At 43.8% G+C, this 9,978-nt stretch overlaps 1 long non-coding RNA gene across 1 annotated transcript; it reads left to right on the top strand.

Annotated features, from left to right (window-relative positions):
- Window positions 1-2,073: 2,073 nt before the first annotated feature.
- On the top strand, window positions 2,074-8,905 carry LOC148137956 (uncharacterized). The gene is made up of 3 exons (XR_015754073.1): window positions 2,074-2,108; window positions 2,747-2,853; window positions 8,819-8,905. It is a non-coding gene; the product is annotated as an uncharacterized LOC148137956 (long non-coding RNA).
- Window positions 8,906-9,978: the final 1,073 nt, after the last annotated feature.

The raw sequence follows: 9,978 nt of genomic DNA, 5'->3' as shown, positions 1-9,978 counted from the left end.
CCTTCATCAGGAAACACAGGTTTCAGAAAAATAACTGGCATAGACTTATGCCAATACATACGTAGAAGGGTCAGAACATGTTACTATCATATTAGAGACAAATTTCAGATTTGGTACCATTCAGTGCAACATTTCAGTATGATATTTACATATGTACCTAAAAGAGAAGTTGTCTAAAATTACAAGCTCTAGAATGATTATAGGATTAAACCTGGAAATAAAGCTGGTGAACAAGAATGGCAAAGTAAAGTCCCATCAGTATCGCCTTGGGCAGTGTCAAGTAAGAATTTGAGAGCAGAGTTGCCACTTTGGTGTAATCTTCAGTCTGGCCAAATTGCAGCAAAAAGCTGTTCAATTTTATCTGCAAATTATTGAATGCAAAATCCTCCTTGCACAATAATGAGGCAGCATTTTGGGACGTCATTTTTAAAATATATTATTTTCAAAGTTACTCACAATTAAGAGTGATCATTCGGTGCTGTCTGCATAACACAGTATGAAAAGGAATTAACAGAAAAAAAACATTATAACCCAAATTCAGAGTCACAAATTCATTGATTATTGCATGGGTCCAGCATTTATAAGTAATCTATTTTTTAAAAATAAATACAGATACATTTACTAACTATATTGGAGTACAATCAAGTTTCTTACTGAACAGTGACAGGATTGGACAGAGTCCGCATGGATTTAAGAGAGGGGAATCATACTTAGCAAATCTACTGAAAGAACCTACAGAGTCGAATATTAAAGTAAGAAATTGCAGGACATTTAGAAAAGCTTATCATTAAAACATGATAGACTGGGGTTTGTGAAAGAGAAACTATATTTGACAAATTTGCGACTGTTCATTGAGGAGATAACAGGCAGGGCTGATAAAGGGTAATCCAATTACGTTCTGTGTTTGGATTTTAAAAATGCAAATGATAAGGTGCTACATAAAAGTTAATTGCACAATTTAGGAGCTCATGGTATCGGGGTAATGTATTAGCATGGACTGAGGATTGGTTAACCACACTGGCTGTTGCTGAGTCCTCACTTGGAGTACTGTATATAATGTTAGCTCCCATATTTAATAAAGGATAAACCACATCGGAGACCATTCAAAAAAGATTCACTTAGCTGCTTCGAGGACGAAAGGGGTGACCTATCAAGAATAGATAAGCAGGGGTGATCTTACGGAAACAAGATTCTGAGGAGCTTGAAAGGGTAGATGTTGACTAGATCTAGCACTAGTGAAGTCTCAAACCAGGGGACATTACATAAGGGAACATTCATTTTAGAAAAAATAAAGATTTTTTTCTCTCAGTGAATGGCTAGAATTTTCTCGCCCAAACAATTGTGAAAGTTAAATGTGGGAGGGGAATGGTTGGGTTACTCTTCAGAGGGTTATTCTGGCTTGTTGGGCTGAAGGGCCTGTTTCTACACAGTAGGGAATCTATGATTCTATCTCAAATTATTTTAAAAGAGGGCAGATAGATTTTTGAAATATTGAGCAGTTGAGGGCTATGTGGGTCAAGCATAAAAGAGGTGTTGAGGTCTGGGTTGGCTAAGCCATGATCTGATAGAATGGGGGAACAAGCTGGAGGGAATGAATGCCCTCCTCCTGCTCCGATTCCTGGAGGCTCTGTTTCATGTTTTTTTTTTGTTTCCAAAGAAGAACGTGATACAATGTGCTAAAGATCTCAGATGTTGTGAAAATGGGCAGTTTATGTACTGATTTCAGATGGCACTGATTGATCAATCACAGCTATACAGTCATGAGTAGGAAGGCAATTCCCTCCATGAATAAAGGAAATCTACTGCAGAGCTCATACAAAGGGAATTCTTACCCTCAGTAAACTTTCCCATCACATTACCCAACATATCAGCTAAAGCAGGACACACTGCGCATGCTCGAGTCAACAAGGCGACCCCCGGGTGATTGCTGTCAGCACCGGACCAATGAAAGGACGGTGGGCGGGACTGGATGACCGAGCGGGATGTTGGTCCTCCAACCAATCAAAGTGAATGAAGGGCGGAGCTAAACTAAACCATGTGATCACCCTCGCGCGCGGCGCAGAGTCGCTGTAATGAATGTTCGGGAAGTTATGGAGAGAAAGGATACGGTAAGGAAAGAAATAAACAGGGAAACCGGAGAAAAACTGTGTTGCTACGAGCGGAGAGGCTCTACAAACAAATTGTGCACGTCGGAAAACACAAATTTGAACGTCCCAATTCCTTTTTTGCAGTAAACGGGGAATTGCCTCAGCGCAGCTGCAGGCCTGAGTGAGCGCCGCCATCTTTATTTGGGGCAACGATTCACTGTACACGTGCGGAGCCGCCATCTTTGTAGGGGGCAAGGTGCAGCCAGGCGCATGTGCAGCCTTTCTCTGGTATAGAGTCATTGGGATCATAGCAGCCCATACTGCTCTGATTCACCTCTGGGCTCCCTCATCACCACTTTGTCAATATCTAGCTTCCTCAGTCTCGAACCATGGGTGTAATTTTGGGTTGTTTTCTACTGTATTATGACTTTTATAGACCCTTTGTAAATGAGTTTTTCACTGCGGCCCAGCCCCTGACCATGTGCTGCTCTATTATCAGATTACTTTTATCTTGAATATTTTTGACAGTCAACAATTCTTTTTTCGAACAAGCAAGTGTATTTTTCTTCCATTTCTGACTATCAAATTCTGCACCATTTTCATTCACTGTAACCCATTTTGCATTCCCTGAAACATCAACTGTGTTTCTCCTTCCACAGATAGCAGTGATTAATGCCAAAGCCCTGTTGCTTGTGGAGAGGGTGATGTTTGACTTTCTTGTACAGCTGCAGTTTGTGTGCTGAAGGTGTTCCTACAATGTGGTTGGGTAAGTGGCATTATAGATTATTCATTCAGCAACAGTGATGATTTGAAAATAATGTCTAAATCAGCAATAGTTTGTATTTTTATTATCATGCTAATAATTTCACAAAAGTACGATTTGAAACTTTAGTCATAAGACCAGAGATGGAGATATTAGGTCAGGTGACCAAAAACATTGCCAAAAAACAGGTTTTGAGGGATGTCTTAAAGGTGGAAAGCAGACCTGTGAGGTTTTGGCTGTGAATTTCAGACTATGCTGCTTCAGCAACTGTAGAAACATCCACACAGGTGAAGTAATGAATTAACAAATGGTTGGGAGTCTTAAAGAAAATGGGTTGTCGAGGTGTCAAAATGTGTGTGGTGCAGGGAGCGAGGGATGATCACAGCCAGGAATTAAATCAAGTGTGAGAATTCTAAATTGAGGATATTGGTCAGGTGCTGGCAGGTGAGACTAGATTGGGTTGGGGTATCTGGTCGGCATGGACGGGTTGGACCGAAGGCTCTGTTTCCTTGCTGTACATCTCTATGGCTGTATGCTGTTGATTATAATTAGGAGCCTTTCGATGAATCAACAAGCAGAGATTTAGACTTTCTTGAGATGACAGGGAGGTTGAATGTGGGAAGCTGGGCCTGAGTGTGTTTTGAAAATGAAGTCTGGAGATAACACAAGGTGGATGAAAGTATATGAGCTGAGACAAGGGTGGAATCAGCTAGAAATAGTGGTCTTGGAGTGGGCCTGAGTTATCACACTCACCTCACCTCTGGGATACAGCTGGTTGCCAGATTGTGAATCAGGGCGGTAACACAATCGGGAGCTGAGTGGCTCTGGTGGAGCCTAAAATGAGTGTCACTCAGCTGGCTGTTGCTGAGCAGCTGCTGCTTGGTAGCCCTGTTGATGACATCTTCCATCACTTTACTACTGATCGAGTGTGGACTGATAGAGGGAAATTGGCTGGGTTGGATTGCCCTGTGCTTTTGTGTTGAACATCCCTGGGCAATGTTCCACATTGTCGGTAGATGCCAGTGCTGGAGCAGTATGTGGCTTGGTGGGTGGCAAGTTCTGGAGCACAAGCCATCAGTATTATTGCCAGAATATTGGCAGGGCCCGTAGCCTTTGCACTACTTAACAATTTCTTGATGTTATTCAAACTTAATCGAACTGGCTTAAAACTCACATCTGTGATGTTAGAAACCACTGGAGAAGGCTAAGATGGATCATCCCACTTTGCACTTCTGGCTGCAGATTGCTGCAAATGCTGTCATCTTATCTGGTGCATGGATGTGTGAGGCCCCTCCATCAGTAAGGGTGGGGATATATGTGATGCTTCCTCCTGTGAGTTGTTTAATTGTCATTAACCGTTCACAACTGGGTGTGGCAGAACTGCAGAGTTCCGATATGTTCCATTGGATGTAGGATCACTTAGCTCTGTTGCTTGCTGCTGATGCTGTTTGATATGCAGGTAGTTCTGTTTGATAGCTTCACCAGGTTGGCACTTCATTTTTAAGTCTGCCTGGTGCTGCTCATGGCATGCCCTCCTTTCCTGTCCATTGTGATGGGTGAGAGCAGGATTTACAAACCCATGAGATTACAGATTGTGCTGGAGTACAGTTCTGCTGCTGTTGATGTCCCACAGACCCTCATAGATACCCAGTTTGAGATCCTACATCTCTTCGAAGTCTGTCCCATTTAGAACGGTGATAGTGTCACTCAACACAATGGAGGTTTTTCTCAACTTTAAGGCAAGACTTTGTCTCCAAAAGGAATGTGTGATGGTCGCTCGTACTGATACTGTCATGGCCAGATGTATCTGCAGCTGGTCAATTCATAACAATGAGATCAAGGATGTTTTACACTCTTGTTGGTTCCCTCACCACCCGCTGCAGACTCAGTTGAGCAGCTATATCCTTTAGGACCTGACCAGCTCAGTCAGTAATTCTGTTGCAGAGCTCGTCTTGATTATGGACATTGAAATCCTGTACCCAGAGTACGTTCGACACCATTTTATTGCCTGAGTGCTTCCTCCAAATGTTGTTCAACATGAAGGAGAACTGATCCATCAGCCAAGGGAGGACGGTACGTGGTAATCGGCAGGAGCCATGAGACTTCCTGGTCTCCGGAGCCAATGCTGTGTACTCCCAGGGCAAATCCTCCCAGTCTGTACACCACTGTGCCACCACCTCTGCCTGGTCTGTCCTGCTGGTGGGACAGGACATATCCAGAGATTTCAGGAGAAAGTGAAGACTGCAGATGCTGGAGATCAGAGTCAAGAGTCTGGTGCTGGAAAAGCACAGCAGGTCAGGGTGATGAAGGGCTTAGGCTCGAAACGCCAATTCTCCTGCTCCTCGGATGCTGCCTGACCTGTTGTGCTTTTCCAGCACCACACTCTCGATATCTAGGGATGGTGATGGTGGTGTCCGGTCATTGTCTGTAAGGGATGATTCCATGAGTATGATTATGTCAGGCTGTTCCTTGACTAGTCTGTGAGACAGCTCTCCACATTTTGGCACCAAAAACCATATGTTAGTGAGGAGGACGTTGCACCATTGAGAGGGCTGATTCTGTGGTTGTAATTTCTGGTGCCTTGTTAGGTGCCAACTGGTCCATCTAGTTTCATTCCTGTGTTGAGACTTTGCAGTGATTAGTACAGTGAGTAGCTGGCTGAGCCGCTGTCAGGTTGGCAGGATTTGTTTCGCCATTGACAATGGTTCCATGGAGATCAGGAGATTCCGAACACTTTTTTTTTCTTGAATTCAGATTCCACCATCTGCCAAGACGGGATTCGAACCAGGACTTCAGTCATTTGTTTTAATATTCTGGATAAAAGCTGAATACATCAGTCATTTTAAATATCACTAACCCTGGTTTTGTTTCTTTGTAAAACACTGTCCATCATCTTGTCTCCTCCATCCTCTCCTCTAACAACGAGTGAAGAGCACATGGAGTTTCTCTGACACTAAGACTGAGATAATCCGATCTGCTGCTTCTCACCCTCTCGCGAGCCCACTGAGCCAAACTGCCTCACGTGGTGTTCCTGGTTTTCGTCCCAAACCTACATCTTTCTCCAGTCTCTTGTCAAGCCTTATCAGAGCTCACCTTGACCCTTTACCCTAATCTCGCTAAACTCACTTTCCAACTCTCTGTCCTCCGCTGCCGCCTCATCACCCCCCTCGCCAATTCATAGATATTGTTCCTTGTTCTGTCTATTGGTCTTTCTTTGGTTGTGCCCTTCTCTCCCATTCTGTGAAAAACTAATATTTGACCTCACCGTTGTTGGAAAATCCTGTTCCATCTCCACTCTCCCTTTCCTTTCTGTATTACTTACATTTGGTGTCCCTCAACGATCTATCCTTGGTCTGTCCTGCATCTCACGTACATAGTGCCAGGAGGTGATATCGTCCAAAAACACTGTTAGGTTTCACATGTACACGGACGATGCCCAGCTCTCCCTCCCCATCATCCCTCTCCATTACTCCACTGTTACTCAGTTATCAAACTGCTTATCACATTCCCACTACTCGATTAGCTGCAATTTCCTCCAATGAAACATTGTCACGGTTAAACCCATTGCCTTACCTTTACCTTTCTGCTGAGCCCCTCCCTCCCACTGGGAACTCTCTGAGGCAGAACAACACTCGTCACAATATTGCTGTTACATCTGACCCCAAGGTGACCTTCTGATCAGACATCCACACGATCCCAATCTCTTCAAAGTTGCATTTCTCCACCTCACCCCAGCTCCATTGCTACTGAAACCCCTTACCCGTGTCTGTGTTGCCTTATCTTGATGAATCCAAAACAGAACCCTTGATTCCGTGACTCAGAATCTGGTTTCAGACTCCCCTCTCAGTATTTACCCTCAGACACATCCTCTCAGTATTTATCCTGTCAAACCCCTTAAGAATCCCATCTGTCTCAATGAGATTACCTCTCTTACTCCAAAATCCAGTGAGTAGTGTCCCAACCTTTTCAGCCTTTATTTAAAAGATAATCCCTCCAAACCAGGGATCATCTCATTGAATCTTCCCTGAAATGCCTCCAATAAAGTGACACATTTCCTTATCTCAAGGGACCAAAACTCCTCTCATTACTGCAGATATGGTGGTCACACCAGCACTCCCACACGTTACTCTCAGGTATATATTCCAAACTCTAATACTAAAAACCTTTGAAACAAAACATTCCATTCCCCTTCCTGATTCCCTGTTGTAACTGTGTGGTAGCTTTCTGTGTTTCCTGAACAATTACCCCTGGTCCCTTTGTGGTGCAGTTTTCTACAGTTTCCACCATTTAAATAGTACTTTGTTCTTTTATTATCTCCTCCAAAATGAGCAACTTCCCATTTTCCCAAGTTACACCCCATCTGGCAACTTGTTGCCCCCTTCTCCTGTGCATCTCTCTCTTTTCATAATCCTTTTAGACCTTTACAGTTATGCCTTTTCTAGGAGATATCCCCCCCTTCCCATTCTTCCAAACATTTACTTAGAGCACTGGGCAGTGGGAAGCAGGCAGAGTTGCTATCTTTTTAGGGATACGCTTTGGAGTGATTGCGAGGATCCTCATACCCATTGGTCAGGATGGAGACAACTTGCCCATCGTTAGGCATTAGCCTTTCACACCCATGTCTTATTGATGAGGCAGAGCGGCAGCACGGAATGAAAGAAAAGAAAGTAATTCTTGTTCCCCATATCTCATTGACGCTTGGATCATTTTCTCCAATGTGTCAAAGAACTGCTGTGTTCAGTCACATGAGATCTCCAGTTGGAATCTCCTAGAAACCCACAGATTTCCCCCTGAGTTGACTGCTGTTGTCCTCAAGGGTAATATGTACAGTCATCCTGGGCCACAAGGAGGGGATGGTGTGAGTTTCTAACTTGAACTGAGATTGACAGATTTTATAAACTTGTATTACAGGATATTATAGGTGGACATTCAGATGGGAATCTCAGTAAATGTTCTGCCAAACTCTGATTGAATTACTCAGTACATTCGCATTGTGTGTGTGAGTATTGCGTTCTAGATCAATCCCATTTGCTGCTTAAAAATTCTCCTTTGAATCATCACATTCTCTCAAAAGGTCTCCCCAAACCTTCAATGTGTCATGTAATCCTTTTATGATGACCTGATGAGTGTAAGGTTTATTATTCGAATGTGTAATTTTTGGATAAGAATGTCTCAGAGAGGGAGCAGAATATTCTTAAAGGGGAGAATAACCATTTTGAGGGGAGGCTGTTGTTTATTGGTGTCAATGACATAGGAATAGAAGAGTTCACATTGTTGGATCATTGGAATCTCTTGTGGGGTAGAATTGACCTCCATCAGAAGGATGGATTGTACCTGCACTGGAAAGGAAGAGTTGCTAGTGCTATTCAGGAGGCATTAAACAGTGAAGGAATGTGGGTAAACCGAAAGAGAAAGTGAGGAAAGAGCTAAGTCTGAGGCTGGGACAGTTCAGACGTCAAACAGTCAAGGCAGGCAAAGGCATGGCAGAGAACGAGGTAGGACAGAGCAGTTACACTGCATTTATTTCACCTGCCCAATAGGTCAGGCAGATGAGCTCAGGGCATAGTTTTGAACATGGCACTGGGATATTATAGCAATTACAGAGGCATGACTTAATGATGGATAGGACTAGCAGCTTAATGTTCCAGTGTATAGATGCTATAGCAAAGATAGAAAGGGGTAAACAGAGTGGTATTTTTGATTAGGGATAACATTACAGCTGGGCTTCAAGAGGGTATTCCTGGGAGTACATCCAGGCAGGTTATACAGGGGGAACTGAGAAATAAGACAGGGATGATCTCCTTATTGGGATGGTACTATTGACCCCCCTCCCCCAATCCCCCCCCCCCCCCCCCCACTCCCCAATAGTCAGCAGGGAGTTGAGAAGCAAATTTACTAAGAGATGACTTCTCTGTAAGAATAGTATGGTTGTGTACAAGACTTGACCTTCTTTGTTATTCATTCACAGGATGAGGGTGTCACTGGCTGGGCTCAAAGGGCAGGAAAGAGTCAACCACATTGCTGTGGGTCTGGAGTCATATGTAGGCCAGACCAGGTAAGGATGGCAGATTCCTTCCCTGAAGGATATTAGCGAATCTGATGAGATTTGTTTTCGTAATAATCAGCAATGGACTCATGATCTTTAATAGATTCTTAATTCCAAATTTTTATTGAATTCACATTCCATTGTCTGCCGTGACGGGATCCAAACCCCTGGCCACAGAACGTTTTCTGGGTGTCTGGGTTATCCATCTAGTGATAATCTCACTCGGCCATTTGGCAGGGTGAGTGACTGAGGTATCCGTGGGGCAGCACATCAGCACCAAAGATCCCATGATCTCTGCGGAAGATAGAAAGGGCTGGGGAGGGAGATATATCCCTGGTGGTGGGGTCTGACTGTAGGTAGCGGACATAGCAGAGGTTAATGGCGATTAGTGGGTGGCAGGTGAGGACCGGGGGATTATATTCTTATTGTGGTTGGAGGGGTGGGGGGAAGGCGGAGGTACAGGAAGTGGAGGATATGCGTTGGAGTGCATTGTTGATCAAGTGGGAGGGAAATCCGGTCCTTGAAAGAGGAAACCTTTCTGGGATGTCCTGGAGTGGAATTGCTTCTCCTGGGAGCAGATATGGCAGAGGCGGAGGAATTGGGAGTACAGGATCACGTTTTTACAGGAATATACTCGAGGGTAATCAGGAGAGCAAAAAGGGGACTTGAAATATCTCTAGGAAATAGTTTAAGGAGAATCCAAAGAGATTCTACAAATACATTAAGTATACAATAATAACCAGATGGAGAATAGGAATTCTTAAAGATCAACAAGGCCATCTATGGAACAACAGGAGGTGGGAGAAATACTATGCTATTCTATTCTAGAGAGTTTGGAGAAATAAATAGTGATCACTTGAAAAGTGTCTAGATTACAGAGGGGGAAGTACTAGATGTCTTAAACAGTAGCAAGGTTGAGAAATCCCTGTGACCTGATCAGGTGTATCCCAGAAATTTGTGGAAAGCTAGGAAGGTGATGGCAGTGCCCCTCCCTGAGGTATTTATATCATTGTTTGTGACAGGTGAGGTGCTGGAAGATGGGTGCCATTATTTTAAAAAGGTGGTAAGGAAAGGCCAGGGAA

Source organism: Chiloscyllium plagiosum, unplaced genomic scaffold (genome assembly GCF_037043375.1).
Source record: "Chiloscyllium plagiosum isolate Xiang-an unplaced genomic scaffold, Cpla_swu_hap1 HiC_scaffold_42, whole genome shotgun sequence".
Classification (NCBI taxonomy): Eukaryota; Metazoa; Chordata; class Chondrichthyes; order Orectolobiformes; family Hemiscylliidae; genus Chiloscyllium; species Chiloscyllium plagiosum.
This window is presented reverse-complemented; position numbering and strand designations above follow the sequence as displayed.